The following is an 11,536-nucleotide window of genomic DNA, read 5'->3' on the forward strand; positions in this document are numbered from 1 at the left end:
AAGAATGTGATGAATGATATGTGATGTATGAGATTGATCATGTTCTTGTAATAGGATTGACGACTTGCATGTCGATGAGTATGACAACCGGCAGGAGCCATAGGAGTTGTCTTTATTTATTGTATGACCTGCGTGTCATTGAAGAACGCCATGTAAACTACTTTACTTTATTGCTAAACGCGTTAGTCATAGAAGTAGAAGTAGTCGTTGGCGTGACAACTTCATGAAGACACGATGATGGAGATCATGATGATGGAGATCATGGTGTCGTGCCGGTGACGATGATGATCATGGAGCCCCGAAGATGAAGATCAAAAGGAGCAAAATGATATTGGCCATATCATGTCACTATTTGATTGCATGTGATGTTTATCATGTTTATGCATCTTGTTTGCTTAGGACGACGGTAGTAAATAAGATGATCCCTTACAAAATTTCAAGAAGTGTTCTCCCCTAACTGTGCACCGTTGCTACAGTTCGTCGCTTCTAAGCACCACGTGATGATCGGGTGTGATGGATTCTTACGTTCACATACAACGGGTGTAAGACAGTTTTACACAGCGAAAACACTTAGGGTTAACTTGACGAGCCTAGCATGTGCAGACATGGCCTCGGAACACGGAGACCGAAAGGTCGAGCATGAGTCGTATGGTAGATACGATCAACATGAAGATGTTCACCGATGATAACTAGTCCGTCTCACGTGATGATCGGACACGGCCTACTTGACTCGGATCATGTGATCACTTAGATGACCAGAGGGATGTCTATCTGAGTGGGAGTTCATAAGATGAACTTAATTATCCTGAACATAGTCAAAAGACTTTTTGCAAATTATGTCGTAGTTCACGCTATAGTTCTACTGTTTTAGTTATGTTCCTAGAGAAAATATAGTTGAAAGTTGAAAGTAGCGATTATGCGGACAGTAGAAAGCTTATGTCCTTAATGCACTGCTCAATGTGCTGAACCCCAAACGTCGTTTGTGGATGTTTCGAACATCGAACATACACGTTTTGATAACTACGTGATAGTTCAGTTAAACGGTTTAGAATTGAGGCACCAAAGACGTTTTCGAAACGTCACGGAACATATGAGATGTTTCGAGGGCTGAAATTGGGATTTCAGGCTCGTGCCCATGTCAAGAGGTATAAGACCTCCGACGATTTTCTTAGCCTGCAAACTAAGGGAGAAAAGTTCAATCGTTGAGCTTGTACTCAGATTGTCTGAGTACAACAATCACTTGAATCGAGTGGGAGTTGATCTTCCAGATGAGATAGTGATGTTTCCCCAAAGTCATTGTCACCAAGCTGCTAGAGCTTCGTGATGAACTATAACATATCAAGGATAGAGATGATGATCCTTGAGGTATTCGCGTTGTTTGACATCGCGAAAGTAGAAATCAAGAAGGAGCATCAATTGTTGATGGTTGATGAAACCACTAGTTTCAAGAAGGGAAAGGGAAAGAAGGGATACTTCATGAAACGGCAAATCAGCTACTGCACCAATGAAGAAACCCGAGGTTGAACCCAAACCCGAGACTAAGGGCTTCTGTAATAAGGGGAACAACCACTGGAGCAGGATTACCCTAGATACTTGGTAGATGAGAAGGCTGGCAAGGTCGATAGAAGTATATTGGATATACATTATGTTAATGTGTACTTTACTAGTACTCCTAGTAGCACCAGGGTATAAGATACCGGCTCGGTTGCTAAGTGTTAGTAACTCGAAATAAAAGGCTACGGAATAAACGGAGACTAGCTAAAGGAGAGCTGACGATATATGTTGGAAGTGTTTCCAAGGTTGATATGATCAAGCATCGCACGCTCCCTCTACCACCGAGATTGGTGTTTGCGTTGAGCATAGACATGATTGGATTATGTCTATCGCAATACGGTTATTCATTTAAGGAGAATAATGGTTACTCTGTTTATTTGAATAATACCTTCAATGGTCTTACACCTAAAATGAATGGTTTATTGAATCTCGATCATAGTGATACACATTTTCATGCCAAAAGATATAAGATAGTAATGATAGTACCACTTACTTGTGGCACTGCCATGTAAGTCATAATGGTATAAAACGCATGAAGAAGCTCCATGTTGATGGATCTTTGGACTCACTCGGTCTTGAAAAGTTTGAGACATGCGAACCATGTCTATTGGTGTATATGCATGAAGGAACTCCATGCAAATGGACCGTTCGGACTCACTTGATTTTTGAATCACTTGAGATATGCAATCATACCACATAGGCAAGATGACTGAAAAACCTCGGTTTCAGTAAGATGGAACAAGATAGCAACTTGTTGGAAGTAACACATTTTGATGTGTGCAGTCCAATAAATGCTGAGGCATGCAGTGAATATCGTTATGTTCTTACTTCACAGATGATTCGAGTAGATGTTGAGAATATTTACTTGATGAAACACAAGTCTGAATTATTGAATGGTTCAAGTGATTTCAGAGTGAAGTAGAAGATCATTGTGACAAGAGGATAAATGTCTATGATACGATCATAGAGATGAATATCTGAGTTACGAGTTTTGGCACACAATTAAGACATTGTGGAAAATGTTTCACAATTAATACCGCCTGGAACACCATAGTGTGATGGTGTGTCCGAACATCATAGTTGCACCCTATTGGATATGGTGCGTACCATGATGTCTCTTATCGAATTACCACTATTGTTCATGGGTTAGGCATTAGAGACAACCACATTCACTTTAAATAGGGCACCACGTAATTCCGATGAGATGACACCGTATGAATTATGGTTTAGAGAAACCTAAGTTGTCGTTTCTTAAAAGTTTGGGGCTGCAACGCTTATGTGGAAAAGTTTCAGGATTGATAAGCTCGAACCCAAAGCGGATAAAATGCATCTTCATAGGACACCCAAAACAGTTGGGTATACCTCCTAATTCAGATCCGAAAGCAATATGGATTGTTTCTTGAATCGGGTCCTTTCTCGAGGAAAGGTTTCTCTCGAAAGAGTTGAGTGGGAGGATGGTGGAGACTTGATGAGGTTATTGAACCGTCTCTTCAACTAGTGTGTGGCAGGGCACAGGAAGTTGTTCATGTGGCACCTACACCAATTGAAGTGGAAGCTTATGATATTGATCATGAAACTTCGGATCAAGTCACTACCAAACCTCGTAGGACGACAAGGACACGTACTACTTCGGAGTGGTAAGGTGATCCTGTCTTGAAGGTCATGTTGCTAGACAACAATGAACCTACGAGCTATGGAGAAGCGATGGTGGGCCCGAATTCCGACAAATGGTTAGAAGCCATGAAATCCGAGATAGTATCCATATATCAGAACAAAGCATGAACTTTGATGGACTTGCCCGATGATCGGCAATCCATTGAGATAAATGGATCTTTTAAGAAGAAGACGGACATGGATGGTAATGTCACCATCTATGAAGCTCGACTTGTGGCGAAGTGTTTTCCGACAAGTTCAAGGAGTTGACTACGATGAGATTTTCTCACTCGTAGCGATGCTTAAAGTCCGTCGGAATCATGTTAGCATTAGCTGCATTTATGAAATCTGGCAGATGGATGTCAAGACAAGTTTCCTTACTAGTTTTCGTAAGGAAAGGTTGTATGCAATACAATCAGAAAAGTTTTGTCGATCCTAAGGATGCTAAAAGGTATGCTAGCTCCAGCAATCCTTTTAAGGACTGGAGTAAGCATCTCGGAGTTGGAATGTATGCTTTGATGACGATCAAAGATTTTGGGTTTGTACAAAGTTTATGAGAAACTTGTATTTCCAAAGAAGTGAGTGGGAGCACTATAGAGTTTCTGATGAGTATATGTTGTTGACATATTGATGATCAGAGATGATGTAGAATTTCTAGAAAGCATATAGGGTTATTTGAAAGGTGTTTTTCAATGGAAAGCCTGGATTAAGCTACTTGAACATTGAGCATCAAGACCTATAAGGATAGATCAAAATGCTTAATAATACTTTCAAATGAGCACATACCTTGACATGATCTTGAAGGTGTTCAAGATGGATCAGTCAAAGAAGAAGTTCTTGCCTGAATTGTAAGGTACGAAGTTAAGACTTAAAGCTCGACCACGGCAGAATAGAGAGAAAGGACGAAGGTCGTCCCCTATGCTTAAGACGTAGGCTCTTCAGTATGCTATGCTGTGTACCGCACCTGAAGTGTGCCTTGCCATGAGTTAGTCAAGGGGTACAAGAGTGATCCAAGAATGGATCACAGGACAGCGGTCAAAGTTATCCTTAGTAACTAGTGTACTAAGGAATTTTCTCGATTATGGAGGTGGTAAAAGAGTTCGTCGTAAAGGTTACGACGATGCAAGCTTGACACCTATCCGGATAGCTCTAAGTAGAGAGACCGGATACATATAATGGAGCAATAATTTAGGATAGCTCCAAGTAGAACAGTTGTTTGGAATAGCTCCAAATAGAGCGTGGTAGCTGCATCTAGGAGATGACATAGAGATTTGTAAAACACACACGGATCTGAAAGGTTCGGACCCGTTGACTAAAACCTCTCTCACAAGCAACATGATCAAACCTAAAACTCATTGAGTATTAATCACATAGTGATGTGAACTAGACTACTGATTCTAGTAAACTCTTGGGTGTTAGTCACATGGCGATGTGACCTGTGAGTGTTAATCACATGACGATGTGAACTAGATTATTGACTCTAGTGCAAGTGGGAGACTGTTGGAAATATGCCCTAGAGGCAATAATAAAAGTATTATTATTATATTTCCTTGTTCATGATAATTGTCTTTTATTCATGCTATAACTGTATTATCCGGAAATCGTAATACACGTGTGAATACATAGACCACAATATGTCCCTAGTGAGCCTCTAGTTGACTAGCTCGTTGTGATCAACAAATAGTCATGGTTTCCTGGCTATGGACATTGGATGTCGTTGATAACGGGATCACATCATTAGGAGAATGATGTGATGGACAAGACCCAATCCTAAGCTTAGCACAAAGATCGTGTAGTTCGTTTGCTAGAGCTTTGCCAATGTCAAGTATCTCTTCCTTTGACCATGAGATCGTGTAACTCCTGGATACCGTAGGAGTGCTTTGGGTGTATCAAACATCACAACGTAACTGGGTGACTATAAAGGTGCACTACAGGTATCTCCGAAAGTATCTATTGTTTTATGCGGATCGAGACTGGGATTTGTCACTCCGTGTAAACGGAGAGGTATCTCTAGGCCCACTCGGTAGGACATCATCATATGCGCAATGTGACCAAGGAGTTGATCACGGGATGATGTGTTACGGAACGAGTAAAGTGACTTGCCGGTAACGAGATTGAACAAGGTATCGGTATACCGACGATCGAATCTCGGGCAAGTAACATACCGCTAGACAAAGGGAATTGTATACGGGATCGATAGAGTCCTTGACATCGTGGTTCATCCGATGAGATCATCGTGGAACATGTGGGAGCCAACATGGGTATCCAGATCCCGCTGTTGGTTATTGACCGGAGAACGTCTCGGTCATGTCTGCATGTCTCCCGAACCCGTAGGGTCTACACACTTAAGGTTCGATGACGCTAGGGTTATAAAGGAAGCTTGTATGTGGTAACCGAATGTTGTTCGGAGTCCCGGATGAGATCCCCGGACGTCACGAGGAGTTCCGGAATGGTCCGGAGGTAAAGATTTATATATAGGAAGTCCTGTTTCGGCCATCGGGACAAGTTTCGGGGTCATCGGTATTGTACCGGGACCACCGGAAGGGTCCCGGGGGCCCACCGGGTGGGGCCACCTGCCCCGGGGGGCCACATGGGCTGTAGGGGGTGCGCCTTGGCCTACATGGGCCAAGGGCACCAGCCCCTAGAGGCCCATGCGCCAAGATAAAGGAAAAAGGGGAGAGTCCTAAAGGGGGAAGGCACCTCCGAGGTGCCTTGGGGAGGATGGACTCCTCCCCCCTCCTTAGCCGCACCCCTTTCTTGGAGTAGGGGGCAAGGCTGCGCCTCCCCCCTCTCCCCTGCCCCTATATATAGTGGAGGGGAGGGAGGGCATCCAGACCTGAGCCCTTGGCGCCTCCCTCCCTCCCGTGACACCTCCTCCTCTCCCGTAGGTGCTTGGCGAAGCCCTGCAGGATTGCCACGCTCCTCCATCACCACCACGCCGTTGTGCTGCTGTTGGATGGAGTCTTCCTCAACCTCTCCCTCTCTCCTTGCTGGATCAAGGCGTGGGAGACGTCACCGGGCTGTACGTGTGTTGAACGCGGAGGTGCCGTCCGTTCGGCACTTGATCATCGGTGATCTGAATCATGACGAGTACGACTCCATCAACCCCGTTCACTTGAACGCTTCCGCTTAGCGATCTACAAGGGTATGTAGATGCACTCCCCTTTCTACTCGTTGCTGGTCTCTCCATAGATAGATCTTGGTGTTACGTAGGAAATTTTTTGAATTTCTGCTACGTTCCCCAACAGTGGTATCATGAGCTAGGTCTATTGCGTAGATTCTTTGCACGAGTAGAACACAAAGTAGTTGTGGGCGTTGATGTTGTTCAATATGCTTACCGTTACTAGTCCAATCTTGTTTCGACGGTATTGTGGGATGAAGCGGCCCGGACCGACCTTACACGTACTCTTACGTGAGACAGGTTCCACCGATTGTCATGCACTTGGTGCATAAGGTGGCTAGCGGGTGCCAGTCTCTCCCACTTTAGTCGGAACGGATTCGTTGAAAAGGGTCCTTATGAAGGGTAAATAGCAATTGGCATATCACGTTGTGGTCTTGCGTAGGTAAGAAACGTTCTTGCTAGAAACCCATAGCAGCCACGTAAAATATGCAAACAACAATTAGAGGACGTCTAACTTGTTTTTGCAGGGTATGCTATGTGATGTGATATGGCCAGAAGAATGTGATGAATGATATGTGATGTATGAGATTGATCATGTTCTTGTAATAGGATTGACGACTGGCATGTCGATGAGTATGACAACCGGCAGGAGCCATAGGAGTTGTCTTTATTTATTGTATGACCTGCGTGTCATTGAAGAACGCCATGTAAACTACTTTACTTTATTGCTAAACGCGTTAGTCATAGAAGTAGAAGTAGTCGTTGGCGTGACAACTTCATGAAGACACGATGATGGAGATCATGATGATGGAGATCATGGTGTCGTGCCGGTGACGATGATGATCATGGAGCCCCGAAGATGAAGATCAAAAGGAGCAAAATGATATTGGCCATATCATGTCACTATTTGATTGCATGTGATGTTTATCATGTTTATGCATCTTGTTTGCTTAGGACGACGGTAGTAAATAAGATGATCCCTTACAAAATTTCAAGAAGTGTTCTCCCCTAACTGTGCACCGTTGCTACAGTTCGTCGCTTCTAAGCACCACGTGATGATCGGGTGTGATGGATTCTTACGTTCACATACAACGGGTGTAAGACAGTTTTACACAGCGAAAACACTTAGGGTTAACTTGACGAGCCTAGCATGTGCAGACATGGCCTCGGAACACGGAGACCGAAAGGTCGAGCATGAGTCGTATGGTAGATACGATCAACATGAAGATGTTCACCGATGATAACTAGTCCGTCTCACGTGATGATCGGACACGGCCTAGTTGACTCGGATCATGTGATCACTTAGATGACCAGAGGGATGTCTATCTGAGTGGGAGTTCATAAGATGCAATAAAGCTCCTTTTGCATGAGACTTAATGATGTTAATGGCCCATATTTTTTTTGGGGTAAATATTTAATACAAGGATATCCTCTTCTCCTATTCTCTTTGATTTGGTTGTGGGTGTATTTTCTAAGATGTTTGCTAAAGCTGTAAACATGGCATTATTAAAAGACTTCTTCCGTACGTTATTCCTAGTTGCTGATGGCACCATCCCATTTCTTGAACATTTGCTGAGACTGCTAGAAATGTTAAATAGTTGTTGGCTTGCTTTGATTAGTTATCTAGCATGAAGATCAATTTTAATAAATTTGATCCGGTTCTATTCATGTTGAGGAGGATGTTTCTAATTTTCTTTCTCGTATCATTTGTGGCAAAAAAATTAGTTTCCTCTAAGGTATCTTGGGGGTTCCTTTACACTATGTGATGGTGGGATCCCTCGGGGTTCGCCAATGACAAGGATATGGCCGCCCAAGTGGCCGAGTCTTCATCAAGAAAATCACTGGGATAGGTCATCATTACCAAGGCCATTTGGCTGACCCGCACCATGGCATTCATTGACTGAACCAGATGTGGGGCATTGAAGGTTGGTGTTACCAACAACGCCATAAATATAATTATATCACGACACCATCAAGACCCTGCTATTGACCATCTTTATTGCGTTGTTATTAGGACGTGCACATGTGGCCATTGTGTTTCCTGCTTCACCCCTATATAAGGCACAACTAGGGTAAATTCTAAACGGACTTTTGATGGTAAGTCTTAGCAAGATTCCTGCAAGCTCAATATTTCCATCAAAATCGACATGATCACACATTGTAATCGCTTTTTCTATACCAAAAAGAACATCCAGCAAGAGTAGGGGTGTAAGTGCATGAAGTATCCCTTAGTGGTTTTGGAGTATTGAAGACAAATGGGTTGTTTATGAGTGTCTGATGTCTACTACACAACTTGTTCTTGTAGACTCGTGTTGGGCCTCCAAGCGCATAGTTTTGTAGGGCAGTACCAATTTTCCCTCAAGTGGATGACCTAAGATTTATTAATCTGTGGGAGGCATAGGATGAAGATGGTCTCTCTCAAACAACCCTGCAACAAAAAAACAAAAAGTCTCTTGTGTCCCCAACACACCAAATACAATGGCAAATTGCATAGGTGCACTAGTTCGGCGAAGAGATGGTGCTACAAGTGTAGTAATGATAGTAGATATTGATTTTTGTAATATGAACAATAAAAAACAGCAACGTAGCAAGTAACAAAAGTGAGCACAAACAGTATTGCAATGCTTGAAAATGAGGCATGGGATCTGTACTTTCACTAGTGCAATCTCTCAACAATGCTAATATAACTGGATCATATAAACATCCCTCAATGTGCAATGAGGAATCACTCCAAAGTTCTTATCTAGCAGAGAACATAAGACGAAATTGTTTGTAGGGTACAAAACCACCTAAAAGTTATCCTTTCTCATCGATCTATCCAAGAGTTCATACTAAAATAACACCAAGTTGTCCTTTCCGATCTATCTATCTAAGAGTTCGTACTAAAAATAACACCATATGATACACATCAACCAACTCTAGTGTCACGTAGATACTCCAATGTCACCGCGAGTATCCGTGAGTTGATTATATGAGATGCATCAAACAACTTCAGATTCATAATACTCAATCCAACACAAAGAACCTCAAAGAGTGCCCCAAGATTTCTACCGGAGAAACAAAGACAAGAACGTGCATCAACCCCTATGCATAGATTACCCCAATGTCACCTCGGGGATCCACGAGTTGAGTGCCAAAACACACATCAAGTGAATCAATATGATGCTCCATTGTCACCACGGGTATTCATAGCAAGATATACATCAAGTGTTCTCAAATCCATAAAAGTATTCAATCCGATAACAACGAGATCTCAAAGGGAAAACTCAATTCATCACAACAAGATAGAGAGGGGAAAACACCATATGATCCAACTATATTAACAAAGCTCGCGATACATCAAGATCGTGCCAAATCAAGAACATGAGAGAGAGAGAGAGATTAAACACATAGCTACTGGTACAAACGCTCATCCCTGAGGGTGGACTACTCCCTCCCCATCATGGTGGCCGTCGGGATGATGAAGATGGCCACCGATGATGATTTTCCCTCCGGCAGGGTGCCAGAACATGGTCTAGATTGGTTTTTCGTGGCTACAGAGGCTTGCGGCAGCGGAACTTCTAATCTAGGGTAATTTCTGGGGGTTTCTGTGTTTCTAGGATTTTTTGGCGTCGGTTTCACGCGAATATGGGCTTCAAGGGGGCCACCACCCACCAGCACACAGGAAAGGCCGCTGACGCACCCTGGGGGGTGGTGGCCACCTCCTTCACCTTCTGGTCCTCTCACGAAGTTTCTAGTGCCTCTTTTGTTCCAAAAAGAATCGTAAAAAAACTATGTTGCATCTGGAGAACTTTTATTTCTGCACAAAAAACAACACCACAGTAGTTCTACTGAAAACAGTGTCAGTTCGGGTTAGTTCCATTCAAATCGTACCAAAACCATATAGAATTGTTGTAAATATGACATGAATACTTCATAAATTATAGATATGTTGGAGACGTATCAGTGTACAAATGTGTTATAGTCCCTGAAGATTAGGTTTAACCCATGGAAGATGACCCCTAAAAATGTATTTCTTCAAGTGAAGAAATTGGTATGGCCTTTGAAGAAATTGATGTGAAGACTTTGTTTTCATAGTTTCTTTCTTTTTATTTTGAGTCATAGGAAGAACCGTACTGTTAAAGTGGGTCTAGGTGAATCATAGTTCACATTTTCAAAGTGATGCTCAAACCTATACATACACAAGCTGCTTCGAGTGAAGCCTTTGAAAATCTCCAGAACTGCTGACGACTTTGCTAGCGACAGTGATGAAGTTCATATGGTCGCTGACAAATTTGGTCACGCTGAGGAGTTAGGATTTCGCCAGTGCAGTCTGCCTGTCATGAGGAAATTGAGTGCCCCGGCGAAATTGAGTACTAAAATTTCCAACAGTTGCATGTTGCGCCGCGTGCCAGCTATCCAATGGATCCTTATCCTGACAACGTTCATGACCGAAGGGGCATTTATGACAATTCATGTCGGGTTGCCCTTGACTATAAATAGCCGCCCCCACAACCACTTGTTGGTTGGCTTCTCTAGAGAGAACTTGACACTTGTCATTTGAGAGAAATCTAAGTGAGGAAACACCTAACCAAAGCCAAAGTGATTGAGCATCACTGAAGAGATTGATCTATGTGATCCGACGCCTATTACCTTTGAAGACTGTCATTCTTCTAGACGGTTAGGCGCCATGTTGTGAGGACCCCAAGAGTACTTGTGGTGTGCCGGTGAACAAGTCTGTGAAGGTTTTGAAAGTCTACCTTGACAACTTACCACGAGTGATTGGGTGAGGTCTAAGTGACCTTGGATCAAGAGGAATACGGTGAGGACTAAGTGTCCTCTAAGTTCGTCTCAGCTGCCTCAACCAGACGTACAGTTGATACAACAACTGGAACTGGTATACTAAATCGTTAGTCTTCACCGAGCCTATCTGGTTTAAAATTTCCCACCCTTACGTTACGTATTTCCGTTGTTGAAGAAATATTGATCTATCTTTTGAAGAATTTGAACTTAAGACTTTCATCATGCTGTTTTTCATTTCTTTAGTTCATCTTCCTCGTGCTTGTATGCTTGTATGATTACATATTCTTCACCTGTATGTATCTTGTATGCATGCTTTTTGTTACTGTGATGACTTAGTTCCCTCGCGTTTCTATTTCTTCACTCTGATCTTCATCAAATTTATCAGAGTTGGACAAATTTCTAAAAATCTCTCATTCACCCCCCCCC

This window comes from Triticum dicoccoides, chromosome 3B, assembly GCF_002162155.2.
Source record: "Triticum dicoccoides isolate Atlit2015 ecotype Zavitan chromosome 3B, WEW_v2.0, whole genome shotgun sequence".
Lineage (NCBI taxonomy): Eukaryota > Viridiplantae > Streptophyta > Magnoliopsida > Poales > Poaceae > Triticum > Triticum dicoccoides.